The sequence below is a fragment of the Chelonoidis abingdonii genome, chromosome 4 (genome assembly GCF_003597395.2).
Source record: "Chelonoidis abingdonii isolate Lonesome George chromosome 4, CheloAbing_2.0, whole genome shotgun sequence".
In the NCBI taxonomy this organism is placed as follows: Eukaryota; Metazoa; Chordata; order Testudines; family Testudinidae; genus Chelonoidis; species Chelonoidis abingdonii.
This window is the reverse complement of record NC_133772.1, coordinates 105,743,525-105,768,333: the sequence shown is the minus strand read 5'-3', so window position 1 is coordinate 105,768,333 and position 24,809 is coordinate 105,743,525.

Sequence of the window (24,809 nt, the reverse complement as noted above, 5' to 3'; positions counted from 1 at the left end):
AACCCCTCATCTCTGCCCCCCCGAGCCCACACCCCCTCCAGCACCCCAACCTCCTGCCCCAGCTGTGAGCCTCCTCCTGCACTTTGATCCCCTTGGCCCCAGCCCAGATTCACCTCCTGCGCCCCAACCCTCTGCCCCATCCTGCAACCCCATCCTGCAGCCTGAACCCCTCATTTTTGGCCTCATCCCGGAGCCCTCACCCTCTCCTGCTCCCTAACCCACTGCCTCAGCCCGGTGAAAGTGAGTGAGGGTGGGGGAGATCGAGCAGGGGACAGGGTCTTGGAGAAGGGGCAGGCATGGGCCAGGGCATGGTTGTTCGGTTTTGTGTGATTAGAAAATTGGCAACCCTAGTATCAGCGCCTTCTCCAGCACCCATTTAAGTCAATTGTAATCTTCCATTGATTTCAACAGTAGCAGGATGAGACATCTTGTTGAAACTGGACAAATACTTCTGGTCAGGGCCGGCTCCAGCTTTTTTGCCACCCCAAGGAGTGAAAAGAAAAAGGAAAAACCCGATTGAGCTGCTGCTGAAGTGCCCACCAAAAAGGACGGGACGGAGTGAAGGACTCACTGCTGAAGACAGAAGTGGAGTTGAGAACGCACATGCCGCCCCTTTCTATTGGCCACCCCAGGTACCTGCTTCCTTCACTGGTGTCTGGAGCTGGCCCTGCTTCTGGTCAATCAGATCACTACTTTAGGGGAATCTTGTGGTGGTTGTGACAAGCATAACCATTATTCATCAGGACTCATTTAGCAAACATCAAATGTTAAGTCTTCTCTCTTCCAGATAGTCACTTCCCCTCCCTTCTCAGCAGGAAAATACAATTCATCACATCTTAGCTGACTGTCCATTTTTGATTTTCCAGCCCAATACTATTACTAGGTTTGCTTTTTTAACGTTAGCAAACTGTGAGCAATGATTTATAATAAAGTTAAAATGCTACCACTGGCATGTCTCTACAGTTGATCTACCATTATGTGTCCCTTGTCCAAATATTTTGAGGATAATTAAATACTATCAGATTATTTTCTTCTTTCTTTCCCTTAATAGCTAAGTGAGTTTGTATTTCTGATTGCCTTCTCCTTCTAACTTCTTGCTATCAGGTCCTTTGGTTCACCTCTTAGCAACCTCTACTGAGAGAGAATTTTGCTTTCTGCAGTTCTCTGCCCTTAGCCTACTTTAACTTTCTTGTAGGTTCTTAAACAAATCTCTGACCTTTAAAATATCTTCTGTGACACTTAGGCAAAATCTTAGACTATCCTTATTTTAACAGAATACTTCAGCTCAGATCCCCTACTGCTCAGAAGCCAGAAATAAGAGTCGTCAGACAGGTGTAGATATTTGCTGGGATTAAACGATCCAATTTGCCAGACTACCCGCTGATAGTCCATCACCCTGTTCTGTCAAATACACGTTTTACCCACATGTAGTCTGAATGCTGGAAGTACTTCTGACATGGTTCTTGTAGTCATTCAGCATGGGTCGGCTTTGTGTATCATTGCTGAAATCAGAGAAATTAGAGCTGGATAAAGTCTATTAGGTAATATAGTCGTGTTCCAGACACATTATCTAGTGAAGATTACTTACCACAGTGTGTTACCTAATGTCCTATCCAGTTTAAGTGTTCCTCAGCGTGAAGCCTGCCTTTCTATGAGTTAAGTAATCTGGTGGTCATGTCGCCTGTTGGGTTTGCTGTAAATTTAAACAGTCAAAATATCCAAGGCAACAGGAGGCCTACACACCAAAGGTACCTGGACATTTCCAAAAAAACTTTGTCCTAGCTCTGTGAAAAACATCACAATACCTACTGTTCTTGTTTATGCCTATTTTAAATTGGCTGCTCAGTATTAAAGCACATCCAGAGTAATCTGTACTGATGTACTGTCTTCTCAGAAGTGTCTCTACTCAATCAACATGCATGCTTGGTACATGCTGTATCCGTTGAAAGAGGATGACTGTATTTTTCTGGTGCTATTTTTTTGTTGTTGATGTCTCCAAGATCTGTCTTTCTGCTTCTCTTCTGGTAGCTTGGTTGCTGCAGGCCCACTTCATATCTTCACTGCCCCAGTGATGGTATCCCAGAATGCTGGCTTTTTTCATTTGTCAGGACTTCACCAGCTGCCAGATTTCAGCATCTCATTGTCTGGAAGAAGGAGTTTTTGCAGGGCCTGATGGCAAAAGTCATGCCATTATGTGACGTGTTTCCTTTTTGGTTTTCAGTGAATCAGCTTTCTTTGTTCTCCTCCTCCCAGACACACATTCACAGTTGAAAAAATGTAAGCAACAAAGGCTGAAAAGAATGAATATCTTTGGTAACTGGGTAGACTGTTGTAACAAACTGCAGACATGAATGGCAAAATCTTGACCACAGATAAAGGTAAGAAACCTAAAAAACCCGTGAGCACAGTTGAAACCCTATTTGCATGACACGTGAAGAGAGAACTGCACAATCTGGAAGCTAGAGAATTCTCTAATTCAGGGGTTCTCAAACATTTTAGGGTGTAGGCCAAATTAATAGATTTCTTGTGGAGAAAACTATTTGTTTTTGCTCAATAATCTATTGTCCCATTCTCTATCGCATATCCTTGCAGCAGTCACAGCTACATGGGAAAATATTAGGAAAGCATTTAATGAAATTTTAACGGTCTTTTCATGCAATTTAAGAGTGGCCAGCCAATTGCCTATGGACTACCAATAAGAGCTCCCTGGGTTACTATTTGGGAACCTCTGGTCTAATCAACCTAGCATTCATTTTAGTTTCCACTAGTGCTATAAAAAAACTTGCCAGTGGTAAGGCCTCAGACAACTGCATATCATGCTGATCAATATCTCATTGTTTCCTTTTATTTCCCTATCTGTCCGTATTAATTTTGATAGAATAAATGGACCCAAAGTATCAAAGGTGTTAACACGACCCTGTTACTGTACAGTGTTAAACAGATTTAAACAAGGTTTGGGCATGGGTGCCAGAGACAGAATATGCTAAGGGCCATGCCCCCGCCTTTTGAGATCCTGAACTCAGCAGGGGTGCAACTAGAGCTGCGTGGTGTAAGAGCAGAGTCAAGGCTTGGAGGAGTTAAGATGACTAAGTGGAGAAGACGACAGGGAGCAGGGATTTAATTAGAAGAGGCTCAGCTGGACAGGAACAGAGGGGGCCTGTATAAGCCAGGAAGCTGGCAACGGAGGTCTGGGCTGCCGGAAAGTAGGCCACAGTTACTCCCTAGGAGGAGGAAGCTGTGTTCAGGACTAGAGGGTAGTCCACAGTTACTTCCTGAGAGTAGGGAGTTGGGAGGCTGGCAAACCAAGGGGGAAATAGGAAAAGGCTCAGGGGGAAAGCAGCAAAGTAGGACAGTGCAGACTTTGGCTGCTGACCAGATGTCCCCTGAGCTGGCACTCAGAGTAGAGGGTGGGCTTGGGACCCTCTATTAGTCACTGGATGAGTGGCAGGGCCAGAGCAGTAAAGGGAAGAGTGCCATTTTATATGAAGGGACTTTGATACATCTTCCCCCCAGAAGGCGAAACACATGGTGACTTGGCCAGAGAACCAAGTCATGATGGGGGAGCCCCTTGAGTGGCAGATGGTGACAGGATGATGGGAGAGACACTGCTGGAGGAGGGCACGCCGCCTAGCCAGAGCTAATCTCCAGGAGGAAGTGCTATTAGTGGTGAGTGCACCCCTGTGACATATGGTGTTAGTCTAGCCTGGTATATATAGCTCACCCAAAGCCTCCTATTGTATCAAACTTTGGCATGTGTTATAGTAAGAAATAACAGAAAGAAAGAGAGACTGTTCTAGGCCTTGCTGGAGAAATCCTGGCGTTGCTGAAGTCAATGGGAGTTTCCCTGCTGATTTCAATAGGGTGAGGATTTCACACCAGATATTTATCTAAGTCCATGAGCTTTGCCCTTTTTAAATAGCCAGATGAGGATTTCCTTTGCCTAGAGCAATCCTCTTGCAGGTCCTACACTGAGCAGAATTCAGGTGGATCTGATAACCTGTTGCTGTCAGGCTAGCTAGTGCAAGGTTTTTAGAAATATAATTTCTAAGGTACGTTAGAATGGTGCTCAAAAGCTCCAGTGAGGATTTGTGGGGGTGCCCCTCACTGTGTTAAGTGATGGATAAACCCAGAGAACACATACCTGCTCCAAAAAGCTGAGAGTCTGAGAATATTGCCCAATGATAAAGGATCTTTTCCTAAGGCATATTTAGTCTAGCCCCATGGCATTAGAAACACCCCGCCCCCACACGCTTTTTTTAGAAGCTTTAAACAACCTCACTTTCCCAGTTCAAAAGCTTAATATTCCCTCTCTGGGCTCCCTCTGCCAGCATTTTCAAGAAAAAGCTCCTAGAAGAGCCTCTGAGGAGAAACCTCTCAGGGAGGCATTAGAATGAGGCTTTGATAATTAGAGGCATATCTCAGCCAGCCCACATTTGGGCCAAGCTTTCTTATTGTGCTACTCTAATTTGGCTTAACAAAATACCAAATTTTAATGTCTGTCCTTGATTACACACAGTGTACCAACATCTCTCTATGTTTTATATAGTACTACCTCACTGTAGTCTAGGTACTTGTTACTTAAGGTGACTAGTTTCCCAAAATAAAAACCATGGGACACACATTACCCCCTCTATAGTGAGAAGTCTATTTCCTACATTCACCCCTTTCCTCCTGATACCATTGCCAGCTTTTGCCAATAAGTGCTAAGGCTGAGAATACAAGAGCTGGGCAAACTTTCTTCTGCCAAATGCAGATTTGGATCAGCTGAAATGTTTCACACATTCATGTTGAATTTGCTGAAGTGATTTGATTCAAAAACTGACCCCCCCCCCAACATTTGTTTTTGAAACAAAAGGTTTTGATTAGAAATGCTTCTTACTTCAAAATTATACTTCAATTTACTTTAAAAAATTTTAGAGTTCAAATGAAATTTTCATTTCTACTCAAACAAGTATTCTTTAGCCAAAATAAGACACATTTTAATTTGAGTTGAATGAAACATTTAGTTTGACTCAAAATAATTTTTTTTAGCTCAAAACATCAATTTATTTAATTTCAGATCAACCCTTGACAATTTTTTAGAACTGCCTGTGACCCCGCCTCCTGCAAATCAGTTATTCACAGGGCTCTAGAGAATAGCTTTCCAGAGCCCAGAGCAGCACTCTCCTGGAAACTAGGAGTGAGGGATGTTGAGTATTGAAAGAAGATACATGTCCTGATTTAAAGTTCCAAATTTCCAAATTGGACTGCTGAAAAACAGAACTGCCTTGGGGAAAGAAAGGGACAGCTAATCATCCCTGTTCGTTAAAACTACAGCATTAGTGTTATTGTTTATTGCTAATTCATTTATATAAAATGATCTAAAGACTCTGACTCAATTCTAGCAAGGTGCAATTTTAGGAAACTCAAAATCTTTTCTGCATTAGCTTCACCAACTCTTTCATTTCTCCAGTGTCCCACTTAAGATACTACTCTCACAGCAAACACTAGATGGTGCTAGGTTATCAAGGATTGTCCCAGAAAACACAACAACCTATCTTAAAATCTTTTCCTTTTCTTGAAAGCATTGAAAAAAACAGGATTTTTTGTAATGCGCAGTGGTATCACCTTTTGTTTAGCTACATTTTCAAAATATATTGTGTTTAGAGAGGGCTGAACTGTAGCACTAATTCCAAGCTTTTATCAGAATAGGTCCAATTTCAAATCTGACCTTTAATTTGGGTCCTCTTTCTCTAAAAACTGTACTACCCTGGGTTCTTTTATTCTGTATTACCCTAGGTCTGTGTATAATTTGGAATGATCACAGAAAAAAATACTTAATCAGGTTTCTATCTGCTTCTCTTATTTCCCTACCATTCAAAAAACACTCTTGCTGTATTTAGCTAGATCTAGGCATAACATTTTGTATTATTGCAAAGTAATAAAAATAATTTAAATAAATGGTGTGAATTTGGTGATAATGGAAAGGATCAACTTCCACTGTCTTTAGCCAAGGCGGAGGCAAGTAGGAGCTGTGCAAGCTTCTCCTACTTCTCGGCCTATGTACTTAAGTCCTTGAGTTGAAACACCCATGCACCTCTTGAGCCAATGCTGCCAATCATATCAAGGAGTGATCAGGCTCTAAATGAGCCAGTATAGCCACTGTACCATTTGTGTATTTTTGCTAGCCGGACATACGAGCTTTGCTGCCTTTAGTGGCCTTTCTGCACCCTATAGAAGGTGACCTTGTATTTTCACTCGGTTTCAACCACCATGAGAGCAGAGGCACTCCTCAGATGACAGGAATGACCCTGTTCCAGTTAATGAGGAACGAGGAGAAGTGAAGAGCAAGCCTGGTGGCCTCATGAACCTTTGGCTAGGAGTCTATCTATGAGGCTAGATAGCATTATCAGAGCCCCAAATACCCTTCATTTGCTCATAGTAGACTCTAGTCCATAAATGTGGGTAGCAGGAAGCTGGGCCTTGAAGAGCCTCAATGTGGGAATCCATTCCCTAGCAGAGCAACACTAGAGATGGCAAGAGGGATGCCTTAAATACCCCGTGACTGGAAGTCTGGGTAGTGGATGCTGCTAATGTAAAACTTATTGGAGGATGGAAAGAAAGCTAACTAGGGCCTATTGGAGAGTCTTGTGGTGGGACCCAAGGCGACATTCAGAGAGTTTCAGGGAGGGAATAAGGAGAAGGATGTTGAAAAATCAGGAAGATGAGAGGAAACAAATCTGATCCTATTCAAGCTAAAAATGGGGCTAAGCTTCAAGCTAGGGTCTTTCCACAGAAAGTAGGTGATACATAGATCCAAAACAGATACATAAAGGGGCCAGACTTTCAGACATGGCTCTCAAGTTTTTTGTTTTGTGTACACAGCTCAAATTTGGATATGCCTTTAGCTAATGGGTCTATTAAATGAGGAGATGACAGAAATGAGTATTTTAGTTACTGCAGGCTAGGAATATGTAATTGTTTATTAATGTGGACAGAAAGCAGCCATTGAAATGGTCTCAACACAGAGCCTTGGTAAAATATATTTCATTGACTATTATATTGAGGAGGAAAAAGAAGAAAGATTTGCAGTGACAGGGAATGTGTGAGAGTTCATGGTGTTCTCAGAATTACCCACACAAAATCTGACTACTGAATATTTCAAACCATGAAGAAGTGGGGGGCGCTCATATTAGTCTCATCTGTAGGAAAATAGTTTAAAATGATGACTAAGACCTATATTTCAATTTCAATACATCTGTTTGAATTATGGCTATTTGGTATTTTTGAGAACAAATTACATTTGAAATAGAATCTTTCTAATGACATCTTTCAGGCAGGTATTGTGCACACCTTTTTAATACATTTTATATGTTTGGAGGGGGAAGAAAAAGAGATGAATTATGAAGAAGTTAAGAGGAAAATAATTTCAGGAGGTAATGGATGAGTTCTGTCCAGAAGATTAATCAAGGCAGTTGCATGAGAGTGCCAAAAGCATAACTGAAGTAGAACTAAATATCTAATTGTAATGAAAACTTTAGTCTTCTAATGGCTCCATGAAAGATATTTTAATAAACGTGAAATGCACTTTCTAAATGGCACGCTAACTTTTAATGACTTGGGTGTTTTGTTTGATTAGTAACCTGGACTGTTAAATTGAAGCCAACTGCAAGTGCATGATAAAATATTGATGGTTTCAGGCGAATGAATTGGGCGAGTTATGCTTGACAGATTTTCAGTATCATTAAGGATTTTAACTGGTAGAAAATACATATTGCTGGTGCTTAAAGATATTTAAAGAGGATCTCACCATTTATATGCCGTAGTTTCAATTTTACAATAATAATAGGGAAAAAATCTAAATTATACACAGATGGCTGGCCAATAGAGGTCACTTAATTTAAAAAAGTGTTATTTTAATTACACCTGTTTCTCATTTCCAGCATAGAAAGTTAAATATTCTGAGTTATTTGGTTATTTCTTTTTCTCAGAATGCCCAGAGCTTTCTTGAGGTTTGTGTTTATTAAAGCAGGAAGAGTGACATGGTAGAAGGAGTTTTATTGTTTGTAGTTAAAGCAGCTTTATTGGAAATTAATTAAATAAAAAAATGGTTTCTCATTTCAGAAATGCCACGTGGGCTCTTCAAGGGAAATGTAGATGGTCCCAAAGCTCAAGCCTTTTTTTATACATTCCTTGTTTATCAGAATGCAGAGAGAGACTGATATTATCAGACTTCAGAAAAGTGAAGGGTCAGATCCTTAGCTGGTGTAAATGTGGTGTAGCACCTACCAATTTATACTAGATGAGGATTGGGCCCAGGAGCTAAGGTATTTAAATGTACATAATGGTCACCGGGTTTTTTTGTTACATTTCATAGATTTAGATTTTCCAGTTATTTTGTTTAAAAAATGACGTAGAACAGTGGTCCCTAACCTTTTTGGCTGGCAGGTGCCAGCCAAAGGACCACTACGGTGGTGGAGCACCCGCTGAAATGCTGCCAAATTTCGGCGGCGACGCCTCTTGATGGTGCCGCTTGCTGTCAACAAGCGACGTCAGCGAGAGGCGTCGCCGATGAAATTCGGGAGCAACGCCTCTCGATGACGTCACTTGTCGACAGCAAGCAGCATCAGTGAGAGGCGTCCCCGTCGAAATTTGGGGGTGACGCCTCTCGATGACATCACTTGTTGGTGACAGGCAGCATCATCGAGAGGCGTCCCCGCCAAAATGCCGGCGGGTGCTCTCCCGGGGACCAGGACATGGGCGCATTAAGATGCCCCCGCGGGCACCATGGCGTCTGCGGGCACCACGTTGGGGACCACTGACTTAGAAGGAACAAAGACCAGAGTAAGATACAATCCCCAGGTCAAGTGGAAGAGCTGGACAAGTTGTAACAAAAGAGAACACAGAGAGGAGGAAGAAGCCTTTTTGACAAGCATCTCAAAATTATAATTAAAGATAAGGCCTGGTTCCACTGAAATCAATGGAAGATTTGTCAGTTATTTCAACGGGCCCAGGATTTCACCCAAATGTCTATCATCATGAACCTCAATGTCCTATTTGATTCCTTCTCTGACACCTGGCTCTGTACCTGTTCCCACACAGCCCTTCCACATAGAATAACCCCCCTACCCAGATTCTCTAAACTGGATCCCTCTCTGCGTTCAGGCATCTCTCTAAGAATTACTGCTTTCACAATACCCCAAAATGAACAAGCCACCCAGTCACAAGGGGAGCTTCAGAAACTCAGCCGCAGTTCCTACCTCTCCCTAGTTTTCCTCCCGGATCAGGTGACTTTGGGCTACAGCAAAGCCTATTGGAAAGGGGGAAGCAGGAAATAAAAGGCAAATTCTAGTTGCTTGCATAGAAGAGTGAGACATAGGGGGGAATCTTAGGTGGTTATGTAAGCTGGCCAGGGCTGAGACAGCTATGGAAGGAACCTGGAAGGGGGTTGGCTTAAGCTATGTGAGAGAGTTTAGGAGCAGATATGAGGAAGAGCAGCACCATGTTGGCAGGGTTTTCATAGGACCAGGGATCTATACTGAGAACAGCATCAGTTCCCTGCAGAGAAGACCAGGGATGGAGCCTGTAAGAAGCCTCTCGAGAAAGCTTGAGGAGAAACTAGGAGGAGATGGACACCTTCTGCTTCTGCCTTTGAGAATTGTGAAGCAGTATAGGTTGGAGTTAGGGCAGATAGCTGCTCAATAGTAAAGGGTCCCAGAAGCAGCATTTGGAGTAGAGGGAGGGCCTGGGCTCCCTTATGATGCTATCTAGAGGCAGTCAAAAAACTCTACAACTGAGGGTGTCAGGAGACTAGGTCATAGGCAGTCAGGCCTACTTGTCAGAGCAGGAGTCAGGTATACTGGTCACAGTCCAAATACCAGAGCCCAAGATCAAGGCACAGTCAGAACTGGATTACCTGGAATCGGGGAAAGTAGAAGCATGGCTTGGAGTAAAGGAGGCAGAGAATTCAAAGGTGTGCACATTGAGTAGCCACTGATCATTTGCAGCTGCTGGGCTTAGCAGCAAGCCACCTGGTTGCCTTAGCCAATCAAGTGGTTCTGCTGGGGCCCAGCTGCACTCTGGCTGCGTGATGACTGAGCAGGTACAGCTGCAGGCTCTCATCCCTGATAGAGAAGTAACTTGGGGAAGGTTGCGGATCAAAGATGCCTTGACCCCAGTGAAAGGGACCAACAGGGAAGGATTTAATGGTTGCACAGATCCTAGGGCAGACAAGTGTGGCCCAATGAGGACAAAAAGGCTGGTTGTGTCTTTTGGCTGGGTTTATTTACCCTGGAAAGAAAGGATGTTTGATTTGGCTGGTGGGCACAATCACCCAGGGGTGGCTCTAGCTTTTTTGCTGCCCCAAGCACAGCAGGCAGGCTGCCTTTGGCGGCTTGCTTGAGGGAGGTCTGCTGGTCCCGCGGCTTTGGCATACCCACCGCTGAAGTGCCACAGAATCCGTGGGACCAGCGGACCTCCTGCAGGCAAGCTGCTGATGGCTGCCTGACTGCCACCCTTGCAGGGACCGGCAAGCCGCCCCCGTGGCTTGCCGCCCCAGGCATGCGCTTAAAGTGCTGGTGCCTGGAGCCGTCACTGCAATCACCCTACCAGTCCTGGCAAGACCCCATTCAGTGGGTAAACTGAGGCAGAGCCACACACTTGATGTCAGTGAGGTAAGCTGTGCCCTTATCCTCTGCCCCTAATTACACACCACAAAATTTAAACTCCATCAGTCCTTCCTGGATTTCACATTATGTCCCATTCTCTCCGTTTCATGTCTTACATCCCAATCCTGCAAACGCTTAAGTTTAATTTTGTTCACTTGAGTCTTCTGCTGGACCATTTACAAGATCGGGGAATATAAATATAAACTCTTCAGGGCTGTCTTCCTTCTGAATCATGTACAGCGCTGAGCACATTGTTGGTGCATAACAAAGAAATAATTCCTGAAGGCTCCCATATGTCAGAAAAATGCTTCCGTTTCAATCTATTCCTGACTGGAGCTGTTTCAAATTTATATATTCAACTGGCTATGAGCCATTCAGCGAGAGGGGCACAATGTGTCTTTCCAATTTGCCACAATGACCACAACTATTATTAAAAATCCACCAGTCTGTTGAGAGAGACAAAATCTATTCCCACATAATATAAGTAGCCCCAGCATAGGAGATAATGAAATATTCATTTATGTAAGGAGGTTACAGATAAATTTCCCATATTGTGAGCCTTGTGGACTGCTGCATACTCATGAATGATGTACCAACATCATCCTGGCTGGACTGGCATATAGAAACTGATGATACGCCTGGCTGGCTCAGTTTTATTGTTATCCAAATTGCCTAGTTTATAGTGTAAAAGCACATCTGAGTCAGTGAATGCACAATCTTGAGTGTAGCCAGATGGATTTCCATTGCGTGGAACCCTGTTTGATGTCTAAATTTGCCTTCCATGCACTTTCAGCATGCTTGGAAGAAAACCTTAATTTAAGCTCTTTCTGGAAGCTCCACGCTCACTTTAACAAATGCTCTGACATTCAGTCAGAGTATTGGCTGTATCTCTTACCAAGCTGAGTGGGAATTTGTTTTTAATAAGGAAATGCAGCTAAAAACTGAGTGGAAGTTGAGGTTTCTGTGATAGCTAACTTCAGCTGTTGAAATGCAATCAATAGGGTCCTCTATCCTCACTAAGCTTTCATTTCTATTATTTGGCCAAAGGAAGAGTTTACTAAAGGAGGCAGATTTGGTTTGAATAACTATGATGAGGAATTGGTCCAGGCATAACAAAGCTTTTTGTAACTGGATGCCCAGTGCTTAATTTATAATGAAAGAGGTACCAAGGCTGAAGCAGTTAGGTGCTGGGGATCAAGCATAACTGATGCGGAAAACCCAGAGGTACCAGGCGATGAACTGCCAAGCCTGGAGTTGCTGGGTCTCAGCCCTGGCACAAATTAAGCACTGTGGATGCCCACTAATGGCATTGATGAGAACTGGGAATGCTAATAATATTGGTTTGAAAAGAGATTCCCAAGTCTCTGAATCCAGCTGTTGACAGGTCTAGCCAAGGATGTAGTCAAGGCTGGCCTTAACTAAAGAATTGTTGGTGGCTCCAAAACTGAGCAAAATTAAATTTGTAGATACTATCTGCTGAACTAAGCATTCTCCAAGAGCTACCTCTGAAAACTGGCTAGTAGGTTCCAAAATAAACAAAATAAAAATGAAGTTTAATATCTCCAATGTTGTGTGTGCTGTTCTTGCTGCTTTTTTTCAATTTCTTTATTCCCGTCTATTTCTCCCAACCCTGTTTCTCCTCTTTTCATAGAATCATAGAATATCAGGGTTGGAAGGGACCTTAGGAGGTCATCAAGTCCAACCCCCTGCTCAAAGCAGGACCAATTCCCAACTAAATCATCCCAGCCAGGGCTCTGTCAAGCCTGACCTTAAAAACCTCTAAGGAAGGAGATTCCACCACTCTTTAAGTGTACTCCCTCCTCGTGTTTCACCACGCCTACCTAGTTGAAAAAGTTTTTTTTCCTATGCTGATGGTGGCAAATTCGCCAGATGGTATTCACGCTTATAGTACTAGGAGGAATAACGATTATGTTGCCCATGGTATTCTAAAAAATATAATAATAACAAAACGAAAACATTCACTGAACAATTTACAACAAAATCAGAATAAAAAATAAAAACAAAAAAACCAAAATATCCTGTTACCCTGGTAACCTCGGCTAATGGGCAGTTGTCTCTCATGGTTATCTAAGGCACCTTTGTGAGCCAATTTATAAGATCTTTCTTCAGATATGGCTTAGTAGAGAGACTAAGGCTAACTTTAATTAGAAACCTGCAGCCATCACGTAGGGGAAGCGCTAATTCAGCATGGGCACGTGTACATTATATGCTGGTGCCCGATATTTGAGCTCTACATTCGCTGAGTAAGTAGTCGTATGTTAAAAAAGCTGAGCTCATCTCATGTCAGGCAGAGTGTGGGATGCCAGAAGTCGAGAGTGAGTGTGTGTGAGGATGTATCTTCGAGAGCCATGCGAACGCGAGGAGCTCGAGGTGTGATGGGGATTGAGCTTGTGGAGTATTGAGTTAAGTGGCAGAGAGCAATTGTTAGGATAACCTTTTCTGTGGAGTGCCAAATGAGGTTAATGCATCAGTGTAACCATCAACCAAGATGTTATCAGACACCTTAGGTTCCTTTTGCCAATGGCATTCTCTCAAAATATGTGTTAATCATAGCTGGCTACCTGGAGAGTCTCTCTTTTCTCCCGTTGTTTGGTCTTGCTACAGTTATTTCCGTGATTTGGTATTTTTACACGTTAATTTGCTTTCATGATTCTACAAAATAGCCGGTGAAAATTTGTGCGCCCAGTAGGTGAGGTCTTGTTCAGAGAAGTACTTTATGCTTTTTGGAGGAAATAATAAGCTTTACTGTTAACAATTATCGTCGTACTGTTTTAAAATGATCATTCTCTTTGTTCTTCCTGAATAGGAATACAGGTTCTGATTGTAATTCCAATATGGATTTAGTCTTTAGCTCTTCAACTTGACCATCTTCTGTGAAGGGGGAACAACATGTATGTAGACTCTTGAGTACTAATTATCATACAGAGGGCTATTACGCTTATGAGGTTCACTGTTAGTCTCAGCTCGGTTTCTGCAGACATCATGTGTTGATGTGATCTTAGTGGGTGACTCTGAGTTCTCTATCATGAGCATCGCTCATGAATCTAGCCTTTTCTCCCCTATATACGCCTTCATTCTCCTTCTCTAGTGACCCAGCGAGGCGCAGAACTAGTCACTTTTTTCTGGGCCTGTGGATGAAGGATCATTCAATTTCTTTGGTACTCTTATAAGATGACATTGTCATATTTAATACTTCTGTGTTTTGCAACGCAACGAGCTGACTTTCCGTCTAATGACTGAAGAAAGGGTTGAAAAGCTTGTCGACCATACTCTTTCCATTTGTATAGAGGTCGACACGCACCTTCATCTTTATCTTTATACTATGATAGCAATGACTCTCTCGCTCCTTCATTGTTTGCTGGCAACTCCCATCATTGGAGAAAGGAGTCACTTCTACCACCTTTTCTACAATAATATTATAAGAACCACCACATTTTTCTTCTGGTATTTCTAGAGCGTTATTTCACGCTGCTCATCTCTCGCTGCACTGGTCTCAACATACCTCCAATTCTTCTGCTGCTTTTGTAAGGTAATCATCTGGAACCCTTCATCTTTTCTTTGTTTCTGCTGCAATGAGTTGACTTTCTGCTTAGAGTGTGTTGGCTCCACTGATAAGGAGCTATCTCATTTCTTCTGTCCACTTCTGTGTGTCTGAGCCGGCTCCGTTCTCCTTCTGTTCCTGAAGCAGTGAGCTTGATCCTCAATCTCTGTGTGGTCGTGCACTGGGCAATTAGGATCCTCCAATATTCATACTTGTGGAGTATCATGGAGTGTCACTTTTTTCTTCTGTGCCTGCAGGCAACTGCTGATCCTACTCCCTCTCTGAGCTTCAACTGGGACACGAGCTCACGTGGTGTTCTTCCATATTTAGTTTTGTCGGAAATATAGCTACAACTCATTACTTTTCTCTCTTTTGCTCTTGCAGTTTGTGATTTTCCTCGATCTCTACCATTGATGCACTGGGCATTGCAACCTCATATTCTCCATTTGTCTAATACAAAGACATCTATCTCTCATTTCACTTCTTTTCTTAGCTATCTAGCAGTGACTCTTGGTTTATCTTCCCATTAAGCGTGCACTGCGTGCATGGCGGCCCTCAATTCTTCCCAGGTACTGCGCTCGCGCTCGTCCTCACACCTTACATTGTACCTATCTTCTTTGTTGCACCTTTCTACTATGGCTCCTAGGCGCCTGTTCTTTTTGATTGTATTCTCTTTGTGAATCTTGTCTGGCTACTCCGCTGTACTATGTGTCATGGGCGCTGACCTCCTCAAATTCGTTTCTTTAGATCTATTAAGCACAGTGACTGTTCATTTTTATTGATTTATGCAAGTGAGGGAACGTTTCAATTTCTGTGGCTGAAGTCATGGCATGCAGGCAAAACTCGTAGTCTTCCTTTGGTTACACATAGCTTATATGTAGGAAGACTACGTCACCTATTAGGCTTTGTTATTTCATCGTATAGGCTAGGGTAGGAGCTCTCATCTTTCTTGTGACTGTCCTTTGGTTATTGGCTCTATCCATTTCTGCCATGACTTCATTCGGCACTACTGTCTTTCTTTTCTTGAGCTGCAGCAAGCACCAGAGTACCGCTTATCTGTCTTCTGTCAACTACACTTTCAATCTGGACCTCGTTACGCTTCAACATCTTATAGACATATGGCATCTCATCTTTTATCTGTATTTGGGGTCAGAGTGTGCTTCATTGCTATAGTTATACTTGCCACGCTGCTCTTCAACTCATCCCTTTGAACTTTGTTTGAATGATTTTATATGCCGACCACTACTGCTTCTTCTCTGTCGCCCTTAGGTTATTGGGCTGTCTCTAAACACCCAATTCTGTTATTTTCTTGGGCAGACATACCGACCTCTGGCCTTCTATGTTCGACCTATGTGAATGGAAGCCTGTTTCACCTTCTTCTGATGCTATACAAAATGAGTTTGCACCTTTCACTTCTATTCTGTTGCACAGGTTGGGCGGGTTCAGTCTACTCATTTCCTCTTCCTAGTATGGTCACAATTCCTCACGCCTGTTCTTTCATCCTCTGTCTTTTGCACTTGTTTCTCTTTGCTAGTCAACAATGCTTTTCATTTGTCACAAGGCCTATAGAATCTGGATCATGATGATAGTAGCGTTCTTCTTTATGCTCTTCTGCTCATTCCCTTGCACTCTTGACATTTCTTTACGGTCTAAGTCGGAACAAGATTCTGTGTGCTATACCGTGTCATGTTCTCATCTATACGTAGTCCTGTGCAGTTGCTCGCTGCCCGTTGTTCAGTCTCTTTCCTTCTAGCCTGTGCGGATCTCAATCTGCCCTTGGTCCCATTGAGCTCCAGCTATGGTCCACTCACCTTTTGTCAGCCTACTTGTCTCCCAGCTGATGGTTGTTGTTCAGACATTTCTTATAACCCAGAGCATGCACCCAGTTACAGCACGTTTCTTGTGCATCCATGAGCCCAATTATGAACCACTGACCTCTTTCTTTCTGTACCTGTACAAGTTAAGCACCCTCATTTTTCTTTTAATGTGTCAGCACCAGTTACATGCTTTGCTTCATCTGAGAATTATTGCTGGCTCATGATCCTTCACCTGGGCTTCCTGTGCCTGCACTAGTCACCAAGACCATCATTTCATTCCTATTCACAAATGGTAACAGAACCTTCAAATTTTGCCTGGTATGTCTACACGTTAGAGCGTCTCTGCTGTGGCACATCTCTTTTCAAGCCTGCCACTAGATCTACCAGCATCATTCTTTTTCTTGCAGAGTCCTCCAGGCAGCTGCTTCACATGTAGTCCTGCAATTCTATTCTGCCTGCATTGACTGAGTCCTTTACCACTTTTCGTGCTGTATAAATCATGGTGCTCAGCTGCACCTTTCTCCTTCCTTGGCTATTCTAGTCAGAAACTTTCATTTCTTGCAGATCCTCCAGTGACAAACCACCCCTTCTTGGCTGCTGCCAAGCAGTACAACTCACAATCTGCTTCGTGGAGCGCCTAGAGGCGTGTTGCTGAACTGACCACTTTCGATTACTTTTCGCCAACTATACTTGTTGTGAAAACCAGTTTCATGACGGCTTCTATTGGCTTGTGTCAGATTTTAAAGTAACCTCACTTTCTTCTTCTTGAGCAAGTAGTTGTGTTGCATTCACTTTCCTTGCTTGCGCGCAGACCACTGAGAACAATCTAGATCCATCCTCTTTGGAACCCCCTTTCAGGTAGTTGAAAGCAGCTATCAAATCCCCCCTCATTCTTCTCTTCTGCAGACTAAACAATCTCAGTTCCCTCAGCCTGTCCTCATAAGTCATGTGTTCCAGTCCTCTAATTATTTTTGTTGCCCTCCACTGGACTCTTTCCAATTTTTCCACATCCTACTTGTAGCGTGAGGCCCCAAACTGGACACAGTACTCCAGATGAGGCCTCACCAATGTTGAATGAGGGACGTGATCATTCCCCTCTAATCTGCTGGTAATATCCCTACTTATACACCCCAAAATGCTGTTAGCCTTCTTGGCAACAAGGGCACACTGTTGACTCATATCCAGCTTCTTGTCCACTGTAACCCCAAGGTCCTTTTCTGCAGAACTGCTTCCTAGCCATTCGATCCCTAGTCTGTAGCAGTGCATGGGATTCTTCCGTCCTAAATGCAGGGCTCTGCACTTGTCCTTGTTGAACCTCATCAGGTTTCTTTTGGCCCAATCGTCTAATTTGTCTAGAAAATCCTCTAATTTGTCTAGACAATCCTCATTCCCCATTTCATTCCCATTCCATTTTTTTCTTTCTTCATCTATTGTTTTCTCTGTCCCATTTATTACATCTGTTGCCTGCATGGCCCAGCCTGTTCTCTTCCTTTCACCACAGTTGCATCTAACATGCTTTTATGGCCCCCCCTTACTGTGGTATTTGAGCACCTCTTAATCTTTTTAATGTATTTCTCCTCACAGCAACCCTATGAAGTAGGAGAGTGCTATTATTCCCATATACAGAAGGATATGGGTACACTGAGGATATGAGTGAGGAATTTATTGTCTAATGCAGATACTCAGATGGCAGTAGTTCAGGAGCCAAATTAGTGATCAAAAGAGCCACAGTAGTGTGAATTTATTGATTCATTTACTATTTTTTCTCTCTCTTATTCTTACAGCAAAATGAGTGACCAAGTATACTACAATTTGTTAATAACATAGTAAAAGCATCCTGATTGGTTAATGACTTAGATTGGTTTATAATTAAACCACACAATATTTTAATATCATGAGCTGCAGGAGACACATTGTAGAGCCCCTTGCGACTCCCAAGCCTCAGTCTTAGTATCACTGGTCTAATGTGTAGATAGTTTCTAATTGCTATTTATATTCCTTTCCTTTCATTTGCTGGCTCCCCTACCTATTTCTAGCTTATTTAATTTTTTTGCTAGATCTCTCATCTATTTCCTATCTTTCTCCTCTCTTTCCTATCCTTTCTTTTTCCCTCATGTTTCTTGCTCTCTCCCATCTATTTCCTCTACCCTGACCATTCTTCCCTCTCATTTCCCCGCAACTGGGCCTCACCTCTCTTAGGCAGGATCCCTCAACTTATTCCTTCTGGTGCCAAAAACTTTTCTGTATGTGCCTACCTGGTTCACTGCCATAAGTGTGTATTTTCCACCCCTCTGCATCATTATTCCTGTGCACATAGAAGGATTTGCTCAGGTCCTGCAGCGCTTGAAGATAGGCTCATGGAAACTGTAAAAAAAAAAAGTCTCTTTAGTAGGACCTTCTGGTCTAATTTCTCTGCCTCTGGCTCCTGGACATAGGGGCCCATTGGATACCTCCTGCTGCTCTGGACTCTGAGATCATAGGATATTTTTTATGAATATTCACCATGCCTACTTCAGCAACCAAGCAGCTCCATTTTAAATGTTCGTAGTATATAGCGTGGTATAAACTCGGGGGTGCAACAGGCCCAGAATTGTCTCTCGAATGTGTGAGACTTCAAAAAAGGGGTTACCAGAGCATTTGGGGAGAAGTCTGAAACCTCTGTTAAGTGTCTGCTACACCTGGGCAGAATGTTATAGCACCACAGGAGAATTTCAAAGGATACATTTAGTAGTTGTCTATGTCTAAAAAAACCATTCTGTGGTATGTTATGGAAGCAGCTGGGGGGAGGTGGAGGGGGAGAGGGTAATGGGATGTAGGGAGAGGTTAGATCTGTTTATAAAGCATTTTGACCTTGAAGAAAAGCCCAGATCTATTGCTGTGTAACTAGCAAGCTTATGCTTTCAGGCTTTCGGAGCACTTTACCCAGACTCTTTCTAGGCATTTCTTTACAAGCATTTGCTGTGCAATTAGGCATTGGAGAAATGATCATTTTGCCAAATGCAGAACTCACTTGAAAACTGGGGGGGTCTAGATGTGGAGCAAACTCAGCAGTCTGAATTGATTTTGGCTTGGCAATGATGTGAGTTCCAAGCTGCTGCCTGTTTTTATTTCAGTCCGCAGCTTGCCTAGAAACAGGGTGAGAATTATTTCCATACAAGTGTCTTTGTTGTGTGCACAGAACTGGTTTTGGTTCAGTTCAATCTGATTTTTATTTTTTAAATGAAATTGCCCTTGAAAAAGAAATGCTCTCTATGAAAGGGAGATATGTTTTGTGATCCTCAAAGTTTCATGAAACCCTAAATGTAAAAGTTTTAGAGTTTTTGTGAAACCTCATGAACAGCCCCATGTTCTCTGATTCTGTTAGCAAAGGATCCATTGCATTCAAGAGGCTGCTTAGACAATTGCAGGGACTACAAGATAGGCCCAAATCCTGGTTCTCGCTGAGCAGTCTGCCTAGTTGTGCTGTGCACTGGGGTTCTCTGTTCAGACTAATGTGGTCTGCTCACCTCTACTTCCCAGAGAGGCAGCAAAATGACTGCCTTTGCACCTTCAAGGTTCCAGTAGCTTATCACATTTGCTCTATGGTGAGGATGATGGTCATTGGGCTACTGACCCTTCCTTTGCTACTAGCCTGCCCTGGTCACAACTCTTGCCTGTGTGAGGAAGCCATTGTAGAGCTGGGTTTCAAAAATCTGATTTCCCAAATAGAAGAGGGGACAGGATTTCCCCTTAGAAGCATAATTGATTTGGGGAGCAAAAATCATTGATATGGATCCTACCTCTGTTTCAATGGCCCTACCTTCTCCTCACCATCTTATTAGGTGCCTAAATATGGATTTAGGTGTTTAATGTTAGGTACACAAGTTTGCTCATTTTTAGAACAGGAACCAAACAGCTTTACAGGTAGGAAAATGTTCAGTTATGATTTTTATTTTATTCTTTATTACATACCTTTGCATTGTCAGTCTTCCGTAGCCAGCACTAGAACCAGAGATAATGAAATACCATGCAAGAGGTATTCGCTGTGTTTCCACCACAAACAGAAGCAGGAAGCATTGTACCAGAAATCTTGCAAGGAAGCCTGTTCTCGTAAGATTTTTTTAGACCAATTTTGCAAATGCAAAAGTGTCAGATTCTGCAGTTTGAAAAACTTGGCTAAGCAGCCAATCCCTTTAGAGAATTATCCAAATCTAGCCCAAATGCTGAACCTTTAGAGGTTTGTCCACTATTTCTGAGGAAGGGGGAGGTGGTGGGACAAAGAATTCTATGGAGAGAGTTGCTATGTTAATCATCTTTCCTTTGGTACAATCATTTACCTTTGTTGTGTTTTCAATGTAGCTGAAACTACTAGTGAATGGAAGGAGATAACTTCAAATTCCAGAAGTATACAATGTTGATTGCATGCTAGCCAGCAAGGTCTTTAGGGACTGGCAGTAATACATGGTTTGCATCAGGGTTTTGGCTGCTGAAGTTTCTTCACATGGGGTGTGTCTACCTGACGGAGCTGGGGGGGGGCAATCCAAAGCTTTTTGGTGCATTTCAGGTAACTTGCTCGCACCACTAATGTGCACGTAGAATACTTGTTCTGTTTTCAATTCGCATTGTGTGAACACATGCTGGTAGTTTGCTCTAAACTGAGGATGTAGCATTCTCTGGAGGTTTCCCATGATCCTTTGCTTTGCTGCTGAGCAGCATGCATCCTCGGATTGTTTTCTCTGTAAGTTGTGAAAAGCCAGGTGGCTTCAATTTTTTTTTTTTAAATCTTTTGTTTTCATTGTCTCTTCCCTATAATTCTTTCTGGGCTGGCGTGCACAATTTTTGAAATGCTGTCAGCCCTCGTGGACCCAACAATATGCTGTGGTAAGTGTTGATATGCACAGGCTGCTTGGGCTGTATTATATCAGTTGGAGCTTGATTAATTCTGCATTGGACTTCACCCATCACACCATTGAGCAATGATGCAGGAACAGGAGAATATTTTATGGCACCAGCAACGACGACTCTGGCAGTGGCAGGTTACTTGCAGTAGGGCAAAGTGGAAGAACAGGAGGACGCCAAGCCTAGTGGGAGAGAACAGTCCTGCAGAGCTGGGATAGGTAGCAGTGGCAAGAGAACATCAAGATGGAGAGGGCTACCATTTTTGAGAATTGTAGACCTGATCCTGGAGCCTCAGTCACAATGTACCAACATACCCATAGAGAAACAGGTCATCATTACCATCTGGAACCAGCCACCCCAAAATGTTACTGGTCTGTAGCCAGCCAATTCAGCCTGAAAAGATAGCATAAGAATGGCCTCACTGGGTCAGACAAATGGTCCATCTGTCCCAGTATCCTGCCTTTTGACAGTGGCCAGTACCAGATGCTTCAGAAAGAATGAAGAGAACAGGCCAATTATTGAATGATCCAGCCCTGGCTTCTGGCAGTTGGAGGTTTAGGGACAACCAGAACATGGGGTTGCATCCCTTACCATTTTGGCTAATAGCCATCGATGGACTTCTCCTCCATAAACTTATCTAATTTGACTTTAAATCCAATTATATTTTTGGCATTTCCAACATCCCCTGGCAATGAGTTACACAGATTGCATTGTGTGGGGAAAAAGTACTCCCTTTTGTTTGTTTTAAACCTGATGCCTATTAATTTCATTGGGTGACTCCTAGTTTTTTGTATTGTGGGAAAGGGGTAAATAACACTTCTTTATTCCTTTTTTTTTTTTGCTTTCACAAATATTGTGCAAAAATCCACCAGTAACTGGACCAACTTCCACACCATCAATGTCCACAGAGCGCCTGGGGACAAAAAGTTCTTTCCCCTTAATTTACATAGTACTGAGTTCTGAAAGATCCTAGCATTATGGACCTCCCAGACCACCCTGCATTTATGTCTGGAAACCTGCCACAGTGGTCCCCAGTCCTAGGAATTGAATCTGTTTATAAATTCTGCACCCTGGTTAGGAGGGAAGAGAGAGGGGAAATGATAGGCACATGGGTTCCATCAATTGCCCCAATACAATTTGGGGACCTCATCAGTGAAAAGCTATCAATAATCTCCTGAGCATCACTCAGCATCATGACCAAGTTAGACAGGACCTTAACATGTATATCGGATCTGCATGAAAAAGACCTCAACAGTCGGTCAAGATGCTAAAGGAGCACTCAAGGAAAACAAGGTCATTGCAGAGATGCTAAAGAATTCTTTGCATCAGTCTTCACCGCAGAGGAAGTGAAGGGATGTAAGCCCCACATGGGTCTGTCAGCCAACAGGTAATGTAAGTAAAGCAGTGTCTACACAGACACTGCATCACCCACTACATCAACCTAAGCACTACGCCTCTCATGGAGGTGGAGTTATTAGGTCACTGTACTGGGCGAATTACCTCCGTGGAAGCAGCATTGTGGTATAGACCTTTGCAGAGGTAGGTTAATGTAAGCCAGGGGTCAGCAACCTCTGGCACGCGGCTCCCCAGGGTAAGCACCCTGGCAGGCCAGGCCAGTTTGTTTACCTGCTGCATCGGCAGGTTTGGCTGATCACTGCTCCCGCTGGCAGTGGTTTGCCGTCCCAGGCCAATGGGGGTGGCGGGAGGCCACGGCCAGCACATTCCTTGGCCCGTGCTGCTTCCTGCAGCCCCCATTGGCCTGGGGTGGTGAACCATGGCCAGTGGGAGCTGCGATTGGCCGGACCTGCCGATGTGGCAGGTAAACAAAATGGCCCAGCCGCCAGGGGCTTACCCTGGCGAGCCGCGGGCCAGAGGTTGCTGACCCTGATATAAGCTGTCTTACATTGACCTCTGTAGTGTAGACCAGCCCAAAGTGTTTAGACAGATTGGGAATCTCAGCTGCAACACGTCCAGGTTGGAATGGTTGAACGGACTGATGAGGTGACTAGCAATTTAACTGCCACAGATCAGAGACTCTTCCATGAAACAGTAGAGACCAGCCAATCTGGAACTTGTCATCTCAGACAAGTTTCAGTAAGAATTTAGGGAGTGAAAAACTTAGTTGCAGAAGAAAATCCCAGCAGCCATCTGAATGAGGAATTGAGCCGCCGAGAGGACTTGGGTAAGACCAGACATTTACAACAATTTTCTACCCTGTTTGGAACCCACAGAGGCCTAGATCAGGCTGTCCCAGCTCTAGTGATGCAAAAGCCCTACTATCTTTGAGGGGAAAATGTCCTGGGGGGCTTATTTAGCTCAATTCAATGTTATATGTCAAATGAATGGCTAGGAGGAGGTACAGAAAGAGGGTTACTAGCAGTTCTGGGTGGCTGAGCTTTGATGGTGCTGCAGAACTTATCCCCAGAAAAGAGATGGCATTATCCAGACCTTGTACAAGAACTTGATGTGAGGTTTGGAGCTAGCCATCAATACAAGCTGGCCAAGGCACAGCTAAGAGCTAGAAGGAGAAGGAAAGAAGAAACCCTACCTGAGCTAGCAGAGGACCTGTGGAGACTTGTGTTTCTAGCATACCCAGATACCACTGAAGCCTTCCAGAATAAACAGGTGATGGACCAATTTATAGCTATTCATCTGGACCTGGACTTGCAGATCAAGATCAGGAAAAGGATACCAAAGACCTTCCAAGAGGCTGCTGAAATTGCCACAGAATGTGGATTTTTTTCTTGCAGCAGTGCACCAGAGGAGGTAGCAGGAGATACTGTGGAAGATGGAAGCTGATCGGCATGAGTACTGTAAGTTCTGCTCTGTGCCTAATATATAGGCTGAAGAGGGGGATTCTAATTTGGTTCGTGACGGTATTGAATGATTGGAACAAATGATAAATTTCATTTGTACAACCAGAGAAATTGGCAACAATGCAAATATTAATGAAAACAATTCAGTTAAATGGTGGTACTGACACAAAATTGGCCACATAAAGAAGGATTGTTATAAATTTTGACACAGGCCAAGACAGACTGTTGTAGGTGTCTAGTGAAAGCCTCTCTCCCAATTTGGGAAAGGGGTGTGTGTGGTATGGCACCAAGCTGGGGGGAAAGAAGGAGGCAAAGCTTGAAGTACAAGGATCAGCCCCACAGTTTTTCTTTCGATCTGGGCAGATAAACAAAAATAATGGGAATTTGGCTAGTGAATGTGTAATAGGTTCTGTGAATTGTATAGGGAAAATTTATACAGGCTCAGACATAAGTTGTTAGATCAGACACTCTGAAAAGGCTAGGGAATAGTGGAGGCAAACCTGAGCTCCCTAACTGATCTCAAACGCAGACAGTTACTGGGGCAAAGACTCCCCTCCCCAAGGACTGGGAAAATTGGGTTTGAAGATTGAACCTCTGAAATTTGAGCAAGAGATCAGGGTGCGTGAAATAGTGGCTGAGCTGCTAATTGTGTTTGAAGATAACTGTTGCATGTATCCAAATCTCCAATCCCAACAATAAGTCGCTTTCCATTATTCCTGTTGAACGGAAATTCTTGAAATATTGGAAGTTTAATAACAGCTATTCAGGGGTACTACTTGGGGTAAATTTCAGTAGAAACTTCAAATACGTCACATTTAAGATAAAATTTTCCAGAATGACCCCTAAATTTCTGCACACTTTTATGTGGCCACTGAGGTAGGATACTGAGCTCTGCCATGTGAGGGGGCTATGCCACCTGTAATCTGTTCCATATCATATGACTAGAGCCAGGAAATAAAGCTCAATATCTTGCCAGAATTCCTGTGTCCCACCGTATTACAGTGTAGTCCTTAGAATGTTTTTGTAGAATGAAAAATGTTCTGTCATGTTCCAGATTACACACTGTAGCTGGAGCAATGAAAACATTTTG